We start from the raw sequence: 16,318 nt of genomic DNA, 5'->3' as shown, positions 1-16,318 counted from the left end.
CTTGTGGGATAATGTTGTTGTTTTTGACTGTGGAGGTATTACCCAAATTATAACTGAATGTTAAGAAGAGGTTCTCTGTTGTTAATGTACATTCTGTTCCAAGTTAGTGTCTTCATCAATCAGCATCTGCCCTTAAAATTACAATACACAGAATATATCCCTATGGAATGTGGGACAAATATACATTATATATTCTATCCTCTCTATAACTGATTGCAAACCAACACACCTCCCCCCTTATTATACAAAAACAAATCAAAAGTGTCAATAAGAAAAAATATGCTCATGTATAAACACCATATGGTAACCATAGGAAGACATACATACTTGTTATACATCACACTGATAATCCGATAACCATTTTGGTGATCTAATCATTCTTTTTGATCTGCTGCTTATTGCCAACAACTTACTTTGCTTGTTGACAAATTCCCTCCAATACACTAGTACACTCCTTTTCCTTGTGGATTTCTGTGCTTGCCTATTTCATCTACTTCAGCGTTTTTGACAACTTCCACAATCCTTTCCTCATCCACCTCGACAAGCAGACCAGCCTCAACATGATCCTCATGATCAAAACACGCATTCCTGCATCCATCCACACCAGTTGCTTCACTATCATAAGCTTCTATTCATGATTCGAAATCTCTCAAAACTTTAGATTAGCTATTTCCCCCAGATTGTTTTCCACATACATCACTTCCTTCAAAACCATCTTCTACGTCATCAACAATGAACTGTCTGCTTTTCTAGGACACACCACCACCTTCAACTTCACCCTTACTACATAGCGTTTGGAAACTCATACGCCAGCATCTCTCATCTTGCAACTTTACAAAATTCCTCATGACCTTAACCTTCAGAGGTTCAAAGTACATATGAACACCCTTGGGTACCTTACCAGGGTTCTTGACTCTCACTAAGGGCCTTATGTAGGTAGCCTAACATTTACCACTTCATAAATACCGAATTTTACCGATTCGGTATTTATGAAGTGGTAAATGCTATGTAGGTAATCAGTCGGTAAAAATTACCGAATCGGAATTGGTCGGTAATTTAGAATCGGTATTTACCGATTCGGTAATGGTAACTGGCTTCCCATTGATTCCTATGGGCCAGGAGGCCCATAGGAATCAATGGGAAGCCAGTTACCATTACCGAATCAGTAAATACCGATTCGGTAATGGGGGAAGCACAATCAAGGGTGGCAGGGTGTCACAGTGACACCCTGTTGCACCCCTGATTCCTGCATGTGTGCACATGTGGCACACATACATGCCCTAAGGGCATGTATGTCTGCCACATTGCACACTTCTAAGTGCCAAAAAATGCTTTTTCTAAGCCATTCGTCATTTACCACCAACTTTTAGTTGGTGGTAAATAACGAATCCACACAACACCCACACACTCCCCCTACATCTCATTTCAGGATTCGGTATTTACCGAATCGGTAAAATTACCGAATCGGTAATTTTACCGATTCGGTAAATTACCGAATCCTGAAATGTCCCCCCTACATACCAAAAGCCTGAATACTGGTCGGTAACGGGATTTTTACCGAAAATCGGCCGTTACCGACCAGTATTAGGCTACCTACATATGGCCCTAACTGCCCTATTTCAATCGTTACCATTTGTATTAATTCTCGAAATATTTTTTATGTGAAAAATGCACATAGGAAATTCTCTCCCAACCTTCTCCACAGACCATTTCTTACATGAATCTCTGTCATCTGGATTACATTTTGAACTAGGGTAACTTGCCCTTCTGACTGATGATCTGTAAGATTACACTACTTTAAATATTTGAAGGTCCTAATCCAATTGACATCTGTTTGCTAACTATATAGGATTCTTCTACATGCTATTGAATCGCTCCACCAGATCACTGGCACATTTATTGAATAGTGAAGTAGTCCCCTGTATAATTCCATTTTTGTCCAAGAATGCCTTTGGTCTTTCCTGAAGTGAACTGAACACCATCAGTTAACAAACTAACTGATATCCCTTCTCACAAGAATATTCCTGTCAGAAACTCGAAAACCCAAACAATGTCAGCTTTACCAACAAATGTTACCAATGTCCCCCAACAAAACAGATACCTCACTATGAAAATATGCTGGTGACTCAATTCAGATGTCTCTATAATGTCAATTACGATTCATTCCCGTAGCAAATTAGGACAATTTATTTCACCCGTTGGTGGCCCCAACGTTCTTACAGACGTGGTGGCCCCAACGTTCTTACAGACGTATTTGATCCCTGACAATTCACACACTCTCTTACCAATCGGTCAATAACCACATTCATACCAGGCCACCAATACTAACCTTTTGCTTGGTCTTAACAATGCCTAAATTACCCCTCAGAATCGGTCTCATAATAATCATTCTCAGTTCACTGGGTGTAATTATCCTTCCACAACGTCCAATACATTTTCTTTCCATTGTATGCTCATTTCTCACTTCTTAAAATGGTTTAATTTGTCCATCCAGCTTGACATTTTTAGGCCAGCCTGATTTAATATGGTGCATCACCTTGAATAGTGTTTCATCATGTTCGTAATCAATATCCCAAAAGTCTTCTTGATAGCACGATTGCCCTTCTCATTTTACACAGCAATTTGATACTCTTCCCATTCTCCATTCTCGCACTCTACTATCTGAACTGGCATCCTAGATTAAAAAATTCACCTCCACATTATTCTTCCCAGGTACATATACAATCTTTTACAGGCGCATATACAATCTTGTACATATAATCCTTTAAACACATTAACATCATTGCCGATAATGCATAAGAAATCCTCCCTAAACTCTCAGTGATAAATAATGTGGTAAGAGGTTTGTTATCGCACTGAATTTCAACTGGACTTCCCCATACACATGTTCTAAAGTGATCCAGGGAGCAGGCATGAGAGGTTGTGGTCCACGCCTCAGCCTCATGCTTGAGCTTTTCTCTTCTTTGGTGCATGTGAACATGATGAAAAAGCAATGACACATTTGCATCCATTACCATCCCATTGGGTTATCACTGCACCAAGTGCAAAGCAGCTAGTGTCAGTAGTTATTGCATTCATAGCACTTGGATGCAAACGTTTGAGTGCAGTAGACTCATAAGCTTCGGCTATCTCATGCTTAATTCTTTCAAAGTCCATTTTACACTCTTTGTTCCATACATATTTGCTTTTGTTCTTTAACAATAGCCTAATGTGGAATGACTTCATTCAAAAAATGTGGTTTCAATTTTGCATACAACTCTGTCATGTCTAGGATTGTTATAATATCCTTCTTGGTGGTGGCATCTTTTTGAAGGCTTCAACCACATGACAAGAGATGTCATGCAGGCACCACTGGTCTCATGCTCTAGATATGTTACGCTCCGAACAGCAAACTTACACTTGGCAAATTCCAGTCAATCCTTTGCCTTCCAACACTTACAATACTTTCTCCAGATGCTAATTTTGTTCTGCCTTATACTTCTCTCTTGACAAAATATCACTGTGGAAGAAATTGGTGCCTAAGAACTTTCCAAACAATTTAAACATAAGCCTTTGGAAAACCGCCAACACCAATGCTAGGCCAAAAGGAATACATTTAAACCGGAAGCAACCATCAAGAGTAATAAACCCAGTAAGTTGTCTATATTCTCCACAAAGTGGAATTAAGTGGTACGCTGAAGATTAGTCAACAGTAGAAAAATACTGCGGCCCTTAATCATGATCATGGAAACTGATGAACAATTATATTGTTATTTAAATGCCTAAGATCTATGTACAAACAAATATTTCCATTTGCACGTTGTGCCACCAACAAGGACAATTCAATTGGACACTTCAATAGGTTGAATATCAGCTTGAACCGGTTTCTCCAGCTCTTAGGTTGCTTCTTCTCTCAATAAGATAGGAATGTTACTACCTGTGTGCATCCTTTGTTGAGCATAATTGTTTTCGAAATTATTTTAAGTTCAAAATCTCTTTAGTGTTACTATTTGCCCACTAAAACCTTCAGGACACTTGGTTGACATTTTCTTTCCTGTTGTTTCTCCATGATCCATTAATAACACTTGTTTGGATCTAAAATGGTATGTAAATTCCCTTGGTCGACACAACTCAAAAGATATGGCCCCTTTTTAGCCGGATACAGTTTTCCTTCCTTCAGATCTGAAAATCAATAACAGTAACCCATCATTTCTATCGCCGCTCTGGTTTACCCTTCCAGTTGATATCGGATTCATTTGACTTTTCTCTCAATTTGCTTACAAATTTCTCTTTCCAAACACACTCTTCCACAATTGTGTATGGCAATCCCGTACATCAATCCTTATACCACAAACAGACAAACTACCTGTGGATTTGCTTTATCTCAGCTTCTCAAAATAAACGTTGAGTATCATGTTTTTCATTATATTCAAAATATTACTCTCACTTTTACATCTATGTTCTACTTCTGATGACAACTCATCCTTTCATACACAGCATCTTAAAACTTTTCTTTTTACAAACTTTTGCAAAATGTCACGCAACTACAATGTTGTTTCAATGCAGGATATGTTTTTCAATATGCAAAGTGATTACAACTATCACAGTGGTAACACTCCAGCAAGCCATCAATTAAAAATCTGTAATTTCTATTTCTCTTCCCTCTTTAATCACCCTTCTCGTTGACCTTCCCAGCCATTTCACACTCTACACTCCAGATTCCAAACGTAACAACGTTGGTACATTTGCAGCACAACTCTTCTTTATATACAATTGCTAGGGTGTCTTTTAACTCTGAATGTCCTTTTACTCAAAATTTTATATGTATGCTAAGATCACTAGCATGCACTACCTTATCCCTGATAAAGTCCTCCGGTAATGCTTCAAATCTACAATTTAATTGCCAATTTCATCAGTGAATTAACATATTCATCAACATTTGCGGGATCATTCAGTTTCCTTTTGAAGAACGTCCCCCTGGATAGGCCAATGTATACTTTTAGTGCAAAATAAGCATCTAAATCTTTCAATACACGCTCAAATACATTCACGGCCCCTGCAGCTCCTTCTTTTGGTGCCCGATTATAGATTTTAAACCCTCTGGGGCACACACATGTAGAAGAAGATATTTTTCATCAAATAAGTAAACTTGTTTTCCTCGTCAATTGCTGCAATTCAATTTAAAAAATATTGTTCAATTCTGTTGAACTTAAGTTAATGGAAAACTCTTTAGGTGGATTTATATTCTGATTAAACACTGTCTTGTGTGTGTACTAGTTCTGTGTCCTCTAAACCAGTTCAGCTTGACTACTTCACAGCCCACACGTCACCACAAGGTACAGTTTTAAAAAATATTTTGGAAACTGAAGCTACACAACCCACATCTGGTAACCAAGAAGTTTACATGCTTAATATTTCTCAGCCATTAATGATGCATATCCACACTCCTAATATCCTCAGAGTCTCACCTCCTTATTTGGTTTGCACAATATACATGCACTTGCTGATGATTGGACACTTTTCCTCAGCCAGCCATCTTTTAGATTTTGTCTGTGACCTTCAGCTTCCTTGTAGACGTACTACTAGTGGCAAGATGGCCGACCAGCAAGGTCACTTTGATGACCTCATAATGTGCCATATGCACTTTCCTTCGTGCACCGCGACAGTCCTCATCAGTGCCGTCACACTCCAACAGCTGTTCACTTGCGCCCAAAGCATGCTCTTCTCCAAAAGATTTGAACGCAAACTCAAGACCAATACAGCACTTGGAATACAATCACCATTTGGCAAGTACAACTTAAATTAAGTCACCAACACAGTGTGCTTTTCTTGACTTACAAATATAATTGAGATCAACGTTTGAGCAGTTTATTGATCATGTAACCTACAATCCAGGCCACTATATTCTTCCATAATTACTTGAGCTTGCTCCGCACTGTAGGTTCATAACACCAGGTCACTCCGAATCTCGCCGCCCAATCTTAAAGCGTACTTGAACAATAACTTTGCAGAAACTTAACATAAATTAGGAATTCTTTATTTGGTTGTTACAGTACACTGACCCTGTGTACAATGGGCTCCACCCGAGTGTTTTCATCAGTAAGCATTTATCTGCCCTTGTTAAGGATTTTTGTGCTCTTATATTTGTGTGCTTCATTAACAACGTGCAGAATGTACAAACAGACAGGTGATGACTTTCCTAATTTGTGACTTGGCGCTCTCTATTTATCAGTGTGTCAATATCCCCTACTATGTATCAATAGTGCTCCAAAGGAAGGAGAAATCCCCCAGCCACCTAACGTTAAGACCAATTTGATCTTTCTAAATAGTAGAATTCAAGTCCTGAGCACACACTCCAAATTCAGTTAAATATAAAATACACAACGTCTTTAGAATTCTCTGTCTTTTGTTCTTTATTTTCTTTTTTCTTTAGTTCCCAGCCAACACGTGTTTCGTCATATCGGATATTTCCCACGAATTCTTCAGGGTTGGAATACAATAAAAAAAAATTGGATTGTAGTGTGTAAATGTACGCACCACATATCAATATTCATACTAGTGGAAACCAGAGAAGATTCTCCCAAGTGTAAAGGTATACTGCCAAACAGTGCTGTCATTGTGTATCCTTTCACATTCCACCAATTGCATTTGGGTATATAAAATCTCTCTATCGTGAAGTCCTAGGACTTCCTGATAAAGAGATATATATATATACAATCTATGGGTCTGATGCTAGTGAAGCAGAGGTACTGACCCCTTGAATTATTAACTACAATATAGGTGTCTTACGCACAAGACAAGAGGAAGAAAGGTATGCACCATACCATATTTTGGTATATAACAGGGCAAATCTCTCATGACCACAACACTATTGGGGATTATATTTAGGATCACGAATAGGTGTTTTTGTCCTCACAATTTCTTTCATTTAATGCGGGTTATGAATTGCACCACGCCCCGCTTAATCATATGCATGCACTCTTAATATTATGAGTCAATCTATGTAGACATATGTATTCACTTTAAATCTAGGGTGATGTCTTACACCCAAATGCAATTGGTGAAATGTGAAAGTATACACAATGACAGCACTCTTTGCCAGTACACCTTTACACTTGGGAGAACCTTCTCTGGTTTCCACTTCTAGTTTGAATATTGGTAGGTGGTGGGTATGTTTACACACTACAACCCAAAACATTTTTATTGTATTTAATGATGATTCTGCAGTCTTGTTGATTTCATATGTAAAAATAATATATAAAAAACATTGATTTTGGAATTGAGCCAAAGACTTTTCTGTACTGCTAGGGATGCTGTCTATTTTTTTCTTCTCATTTTGCGGCCCATTTGGGCCTTTAGACTAATTTTTGATTTTGCATTTCTCTGTATTACTCAATTTTCTGAGAGCCTTCATGTAGTTGACTCTTTAGCATATTATTTCTGAATTTTGTAATAAAACGCTTAAACTATTCCACAGATCTAGAACTCAGATATTGAGGGGGCCTTAGCTTGACTATATTTTCATAGTTTTGAAGTTTGGAGGTAGCGTACCACCTCAGGCACAATTGCCTCGTGAAATTGAGTTTAAACACTGTCTTAAATTTATCGAAAACTGTGGGCGTTACCAGCTGGGTCAGATTTTGGGGTATCAAAATTGCGGTTCACCCCACCCCCACACCCTTAATAGGGCACAGAATATAACCCATGGAATGTGGAACAAATATACATTTCATATTATATTCTATCTAACTATAACCAATTGCAACATAACATCCAGCCTCCGGTCTATTCATAAAATCAACTGTACTTATGCTCGGGCAAAGTTCTAGTTTTTATGTATGGATCTGTAGTCGCAGGACAACTTTTGTTGCGAATTCTAGAGTTCTGCCATTAGGCTGTACTTTTGACGTAGCGCCAAGATGCCCCGAGAGTTAGCAGTGCGCTCCAAAAGTAGTAAATAAACCTATTTCGAAGTTTTATGTTTCATTTTTTCAGTTGCTGCCGTGGGCCACTTGGTCAGCCTGTTTAACTTTTAAGCCAACGGCGGTTTTCATCCGCAGATTTTGAGATCAAGTTTACCTTGTTAAAAACGAAACTACAAGTTAAGGGTAAGCATGCCATTAGAGCTCACCCGCCATGCCCGTATCTGCCAATGCTGTTCCAACTCACATACGGTCTAGACTTAGATATTAAGCGTGATGCGAAAACTGGCCGTGTCACATTTTAGAGATCAATTCTGCTGCACAGTTCTATGAAATAATTGTATTAACGTTTTGTAACGACGTGCAAAGATACATTTTCACAAAGGATCACGTTAAAATAATAAAATGTCAACTTTCGAAAGTTACTTTGATGCCATTTAGAAGCATGTTATGGGTCATATGTGCACATATCTACGAGACAGAAGCATTAGATTGCTTGACATCCCACTAGAGGGCATAAACATGGTTTCTGTTTTTCAGAGTTCGGACAGAATGGCGAAATAAGCCGGCCTAGTCCCACAGTAGCCCGCCACTTTGGCATTTTGCCATTTCCAGACAGTTTCTTCTAGTACGAATACTCAGAAACATAACGTAAACGTGCCTCATAGTAAAATAAAAAATTTAGGACATCCGCCCCACCACCTTATATGGATTTGTATCTAAAAAAAACCGTTTATAACGGTAACAGAACAAAAAATACTTTCCAAGTTTTGCACAGGAGAAGTAAGACACCACAGAAATGTTTAACTCTTACCCAACACAAAGGTGTACATACGGCAGATATGCGTATGTCACGTGGGAAACAGGCAAGTATAAACAATTAATTCGCAGAGGACAGATAACGAGGGAGGGGGATGGCAACTTTCCAAACATTGTAATAAGTGGCATTTTACGTCAAAATATTTACAATATGTGACCCGCTCCAACATGCTGACGTATAGGGTGAGCTTAAAAGGCAATATGCAAGGAAAGTGCTGAAAAGGGGTAACTTTGCCGCATTACGTAAATAAAGAGGTGTTGCAGAAAGGGCGGCAGCAACCATTGGATGCCAATGTTACCCCTCACCAAGATTTATGAGGCCTCAACATCCCCTAGAATGAAATACATTTTCATTCACTCACTGGCCTAGAAAGAATGAGTGGTTTTTTTTATACAGCTTGAAGAAGAAACACGTTGGTGACATTTCTTCCATGGGGGTAAATCACTCTATCAATCGGCTGCTTTAACAATATAACCCCAGAAAAGCATCACGCTTGAAATTATATAAATGAGTTCAAAACTGGAGACTGTGTTTAAATCAAAGAAAGGCACACGAAAGAAAGAGAAAAAGAATGGTGTAAACGAGGTGGGAAAGGAAAAATACCTATGAAAAAGGAGAGACAAAGGAAAATAAAGGAATGTAACGAAAAAGAAGACAAACTATACGAGAGAAAAAACGAATTGCGGCGGAACGAGAGGATGAAAGGGGAAATAATGCGATAAAGGGAAAAAATGTGGTTGCACAGACAGCGAACTAAAGTAGAGAATAAGAGTAAGTGAAATAAAACTATAATGATACGGCTAGTTTCCCTCTTGAAAAGGCATCGAAATTTGGGAAACTGCCTGGGGAAACACTAACAGCACGCGCTCGTGTCAGCTAAGCGTGAGGGGGGGGGGGGGGGGGGGGGAGTGAGAGTGACATTTAAAAGAGCCCTCCCTTATCCGCCTCCTGTTCTCAAATAGTAGAAGTTGAGAACAGCGTTCAAGTTGCCTTCCTGGTGAACGCTTCTGCCCCCAGTGACAGACCCCCGTGACAGCTGTCAAACCCTTCTTACCTTAGGTAAACTGTGGCTCATGAGGCGGGTGTTCGGGTCGTTACAAAAATGCCAGTGAAGTAAGCTGGGAAGGTGCTGGCGTGCTTCCTTTCCCGAACCCACCCACAGGGGGCCTGGGTCTCTGTCGGGCCCGAGTAGCCCCTCACTCGCTCTTGGGACGCTTCTGCCGTTCGCAGTTACAGCAGACACTCCGCCACTCAGCCTCCGGCCTGTCTCTCGTCGCCAGCCATCTTGATGCAGAAAGCTGAAGGGGCTGGGCGGCAGCTTCAACCAGAGACTCAGAACAGCGCCGGAAGCCGCTCGCGCCATCTTGGTGAAGGCGTGGGCTGAACCACGCCTGCAAATGCTGTCACAGAGACTCCAGTAAACAGCAGAGAGGGAAGGAAATGAAGCGCTACAGCTCTGACTCATATTATCCCCGAGGGTTACGGTCAGCACTGTGTCTTTGGTGCTCCCACCCCAGTCTTTCCTTCCAGCAAAAATAGAAGACAGCATTTCAAAAGGCCGCACGTTTTTGCCATTTAAACATTCCCAACATCTTGTTTTAATTGTGTTTTTTAATTTTCAAACACTCCGAGGTGTTAATATTACTGTACACAGCGGTCAAAGTGTATAACAACAAGCATTGAAAATGCAATAGGTCTCGCCTATGATTAAGTTAAGCCATTTGCTATGCTAATGGTATTGTATAGCAAAGCAAATGGCTTTAACTTAATAAAAGGCGAGACCTATTGCATTTTTAATGCTTGTTCTGTACTGTGGTTCTAAACTTGAATGTAACCTGTGCATTGTCGTTCTAAATGTGCGCCTGTTAGTATCGTGCTCTAAATCTCTAAATAACGAGTATTGGACCACATTTATTTCCACTACCATGCTGCATGTATATATAACATTTTGTGAAGCAAATCATATTCCAGGCGCTCTCAGTCGTGGGTTGGAAGGCACGGAGTGGCTCTTACTGTCTCACTTCCAGATTTTTAGCTCTTGTAGTTTATCTGTAGAGTTTTGTGAGATGTTGGCAAATTTTCAGATTTTGGGAGCTGCCAATCGGTTCCACTTGACTAAATACCTAATAAGTGAATGCTATTGTTGTGCCCATTCGCCACCCTTTCTCAGTGGCCACCCATTTTGCTTCAGTCACATATACGTTTCCTCCTTCAGTACTAACCGTAGTCTCGTCTCAGGCATGCATGCTCTTAACTCCAAGCCTGTCCCCAAAGTGCATCCTTGTCAGACCAGCTGTTTTGCTGAATTTATTTTATAAGTCACATCTTACAATTTATACATAAAAATACCTTGGAGATCTTTCTCGTGGAGGATTTGTGCCGCCTGCAAGGAAGCTGAATTTTAGGGTTTGGACTGCTCTTCTCTTGCGTCCTACACTAAACCAAAAAATGCACAACACGTACTACATTAAATATGATTCAAATGGCATAAAATGTGAATACTTCATTTTAGTTGGCATACTATATACTGTTCCAACATATGTGCTTCTGGCTGCTGCTGAGTGCTTTCAAACTATAAAGAACCTATAAGGCAAACATTGTAAAGTAAAACCTATACATACTTTATAGGTGAACACGTGGAATTAGTTCATATGAACAAAAACGTGTGGAAAATGTGCACCTTCTATCAGTCAGCGACAGCAAAGACTCTATAGCTAGAGTTCAGTTGAGACTTCATGGGAATTCGATAAAAAAAAAGTTTTGATGCTGTTTCACAAGTGTGTGTTTGCGTTTTATATATATATCAAACCAATACTCCCTCTAGGTAAGAAAGAGTGTGGGACAGCTCCGGGGTGCAGAAAAGTGGCTTTATTGGTGAAAAAGCGCTGACATTACGAGTCCATGAAACGCTGGCAGACACGTTTCAGCCCTTAATAGCTTTCCTCAGTGCCCGTTTCATGTTCTCATTCCATCTCTGGGGGTCAGCTCGAAAGATCTTTAAATGGTGACCTCATCCAGTCAGCTGATCACTTGCCCCTCCCCCGCCTCAATGATACGGCGGCACCTCGTGCTACTCCTCCCAAACCACAGCATGCTGGTAGATGGAGTCCTCAGAGCAGTCCCAAACCGTGATGGGGTATTGCACAACACCATGTGATGTCCCACTATGTGGCCGATGAACCCCACACCACTGCTGTGGTCCAGAAGATCAAGCCACTTTTTATACCCCTTCTCAGGCAATTCAATCTTGCCTCCTCTCTCCCCAGGTAACGGTAACCTCTATGTGGAAATCTGCTGTACCAGGGGGGGCGACGCTTTGCAGTTCCATGTGATGACTAAAGCTGCAGGCACACCGTGTAGCTCCTGAACGAGAGGGTGTCCCGCTAAACCAGCAGCCTGCTCGCTGGTAAAACACCAAACCAATACTCCCTCTAGGTAAGAAAGAGTGCAGGACAGCTCCGGGGTGCAGAAAAGTGGCTTTAATGGTGAAAAAGCGCTGGCATAACGAGTCCATGAAACGCTGGCAGACGCGTTTCAGCCCTTAATAGCTTTCCTCAGTGCCCGTTTTCATGTTCTCATTCCATCTCTGGGGGTCAGCTCGGAAGATCTTTAAATGATGACCTCATCCAGTCAGCTGATCACTTGCCCCTCCCCCGCCTCGATGATACGGCGGCACCTCGTGCTACTCCTCCCAGACCACAGCATGCTGGTAGATGGAGTCCTCAGAGCAGTCCCATACCGTGATGGGGTATTGCACAACACCATGTGATGTCCCACTATGTGGCTGATGAACCCCACACCACTGCTGTGGTCCAGAAGATCAAGCCACTTTTTATACCCCTTCTCAGGCAATTTAATCTTGCCTCCTCTCTCCCCAGGAAACAGTAACCTCCATGTGGAAATCTGCTGCACCAGGGGGGGCGACGCGTTGCAGTTCCATGCGACGACCAAAGCTGCAGGCACACCGCGTTGCTCCTGAACGAGAGGGCGTCCCGCTAAACCAGCAGCCTGCTCGCTGGTAAAACACCAAACCAATTCTCCCTCTAGGTAAGAAAGAGTGCGGGACATATATATATATATATATATATATATATATAAATTCACTGAAAAAACCATAGGTTTCAGGGGTGTTATAGTTAGCTGGACATTTCCCTCGTACAAAACCCTAGAAATTCCCCTGTTATAGTTAGTTCAGCTAACTATAACTCGCGCCCCCGCAATGCTCTGCTGATGACACATATTACATCTCTCATGACATGGTCAGTGACATCACTGATGACATCACTGATGACATCTCAAATGACATCACTGATGACATCACTGATGACATCATCCATTGAGTATGTGTTTCTGAACAGTTTTAATATGTTTAATATATAAAGGGAAAGGCCTGTTGAAAAATAAGTGGGTGTACAAGTGTGTGAATGGATGATTTTCTAGGTGCGTAACTGACTCTATAAGTGAGTCATTAAATGTATCTTACTGCAGACTAGTGACTAAACTGTGTGAATGTCTGTATGTGTCTGCGTGTTGGTGTATAAGTGGCTGCATGGTTTTGTGAATAGCTATATGAGTGTCTATATGGGTTATTGATTGGTTGTCTGAGTTTCTGTATGGATGCCTGAGTGTTTGTGTGGGTAGGGTGTGTGTGACTCTGTGACTAGATGTGTGAGTGGGTGATTCAGTGGGTGCATGGTTTTAAAAGTGCATCTGTGATGGACTGTATGGTTGGGTGAGTGTATGTATGGGTGTGTTAGTGATTGAATGTATATCTCAGTTATACATGTGTCACTAACTACATATGTGAAATGCAGTGCATATGTGTGTAAGATTATATAACTATCTATATGTGAGAGTGTGTGATTTTGGGAGTTGCTGTATGCGCCATAGTGCAAGGATATCTGTGTCATGTGCTGTTTGTTTTTCTGCAGGAAGACACAGAATTTGTTAGTATCTTTATGAGTAAGTGAACTTGAGTGTTTTTAACTGTATAGGTTAGTAAATTTTACTGTGATTAATTATTTGCATGACTGACTAGATGTGTCAGTACCTCAATGGATGATTGGCGGAGTGAGAGTGTCTATATAGGTGTATAAATGCACAGAGTGACTGTAAGTATGAGTGACTGTACAGGTGAGTGAGTGGAGATGTATGTAGACCTAAGAGTCAATGAGTGGGTGAGTAGTTATTGGTATTGGAGTATCTATGGTTGTCAAAATGGCCGTCTGAAATTTTTAGTCGGTGTATGAAAGGTTATATTAGGGTGTGAGAAGATGCACTAATTTATCACATGGATGACGTCATCAGTGATGTCATCAGTGATGTCATTTGAGATGTCATCAGTGATGTCATCAGTGATGTCACTGACCATGTCATGAGTGATGTAATATGTGACGTCATCAGCAGTGCATTGCGGGGGCGCGAGTTATAGTTAGCTGAACTAACTATAACAGGGGAATTTCTAGGGTTTTTGTACGAGGGAAATGTCCAGCTAACTATAACACCCCTGAAACCTATGGTTTTTTCAGTGAATTTCTAAGGTTTTTTAAATGCCAATTCCTAACTATAACGCCCCTGAAACCTTTGGTTTTTTCAGTGAATTTCAAAGGTTTTTTATATGCCAATTCCTAACTATATCAGGCCTGAAACCTATGGTTTTTTTTCAGTGAATTTCAAAGGTTTTTTAAAATGCTAATTCCTAACTATATCAGCCTGAAAACTATGGTTTTTTCAGTGAATTCCAAAGGTTTTTTAAATGCTAATTCCTATCTATAACTTATCTCTGAAGATATCATGTTTAATGATTTTGATTGGATTTCTATATTTTTCAAATTCAGTGTGTCATTTCATTAATTACATTTTTTTTAAAATACTTTTTTATCACCATTTTTTAAACTTATTTTTTCAATTAATACTTTTAAAAATTAAAAAATATTATTTGAACTTAATGGGTTTTTCAAACATATTTCTTTATATTTTTCAAAATATTTTTTTAACTATATGTACAAAACTTTATTTTATATATTGTTTTCCATGTTTTTGGATCCGCGCTCCCAACACGAGAGGATCCGTGCACCAAACGCGATAGGATGCACCGTGCGCGCATTTCGCCGGTGCGTATGCTCTGACCCTCTAGAGGGTCAGAGTATTTCCACTCTGCCCCCTTTATATGTTTTACACACTTATTCCCCTTACTTAATCAGCCTTGCTTCTACCGAGGCAGAAAATGGCCGCCAACAGTTCCTGGTTTCGAATGTAGAGAGACATTTGACAGGCAATTAGCATTCAGCGCGCGATCGGGAGGGTGCGCGCTCGGTTCGGGGAGGGTGCGCTTACGGTGCGGGTACGGTCCGCGGATCCTCCGCGGCCATAGATATCACTAACTTTTTTACCCTAATTTTCTCAGGAACTACTGAACAGATTCACACCATATATGCAAAAGGCACGAGTCCGAACTGAGGACTACCTCTTTGCTAAATTTAGTGTCATTCCGTTCAGCGGTTCGGGCTGTAGCTGCGACAACAGAACCTATGGGAAATTGCATGGGGAAAACGCGTTTTGGGACCCCCCTTTTTTCTCGGCCCCCGCTTGACGGATCACTGCAAAACTTTCAGGGTAGGAGCGGAGCGGAGCAGAGCTGGCCAAAAGTTTGGAAAATTTCGCGAGGATTCGTCAACCGGCGCCAACGTTATTCCAAATAGAATGTTGCGGATTTCCTATGGAAAATAGGTCCTAACTATAACTATCAACTGGCGACCGCCAGTAGATAATATATATATATATATATATATATATATATACAAATCCAAACAATACAGAATGGGTAGTTGTGTAATTAATTATTAGCTTACATCGGCCCGTCGTGGTGTAATATATTCGCTTATATTCACACCCTTGTGTTCGGTCTACTGATGGTCATAAATGCTTGTAATGGTAACCAGAACCTCCAAGATGGCAACACAGTCCCAAGATACTCGTTGCCTAGTATGCATTTTTACGATTTTTTAAAATGTATTTCTAAAGAGGAAAATTATTATTTAAAAAGTGAAGTAAATACTGCAGTGTCAAATTTGGTTATCTGACGAAAAAAGGAGAATTATTATATTGCATATTTCAAATATGTATAATTTTAGTAAAGCACCCTCTGCTTGGTTTAAACACACGTTCTGCCTGTAGAAGGGAGAGATCATGGAAACTGGTCTGCAAGTGGCAGCTAGGAATGCAAGGGGCAGCTAAGAATGCAATGCTAAGAATGCATAGGTGCAGCTAAGAATGGATAGGTGCAGCTAAGAATGCATAGGTGCAGCTAAGAATGCAAGGTTGAGCTAAGCATGGGACCTCATTGTATTTAGAATGTTCAGGCTACATGTACTTTTTTCACGAATAGCCTGGTGATTAAACAATGGACAAAGGTAAAGATGTGCGGAGATGTTTAGGGCACTGGTCCTGATGATGAAACCCATTTTTCACGGGGGCCTTTGAACTATTTTCCATATATTGGTGTTTAGACCTGTACATTTGAATGCAATCCAGTTAAATTTGCGTGTATGTCCTGCACATTCTAGACCGTTCACTCTATGTGACCCTATGGATATTG

The 16,318-nt window shown here is 40.5% G+C and overlaps 1 protein-coding gene across 1 annotated transcript in view; it reads right to left on the bottom strand.

Moving 5' to 3' along the window:
- The window catches only part of NR3C1 (nuclear receptor subfamily 3 group C member 1), a 514,836-nt gene extending 504,786 nt beyond the window's left edge, over nt 1–10,050 (bottom strand). Inside the window, exon 1 of the mRNA XM_085618126.1 lies at nt 9,776–10,050. The gene's annotated coding sequence lies outside the window, so the exon portion shown is untranslated. The remainder of the gene's footprint in view (nt 1–9,775) is intronic.
- Nucleotides 10,051–16,318: the final 6,268 nt, after the last annotated feature.

The sequence above is a fragment of the Triturus cristatus genome, chromosome 7 (genome assembly GCF_964204655.1).
Source record: "Triturus cristatus chromosome 7, aTriCri1.1, whole genome shotgun sequence".
Classification (NCBI taxonomy): Eukaryota; Metazoa; Chordata; class Amphibia; order Caudata; family Salamandridae; genus Triturus; species Triturus cristatus.
Note: the sequence above shows the minus strand (reverse complement) of the source record. Positions and strands in the feature narration are given on the sequence as shown.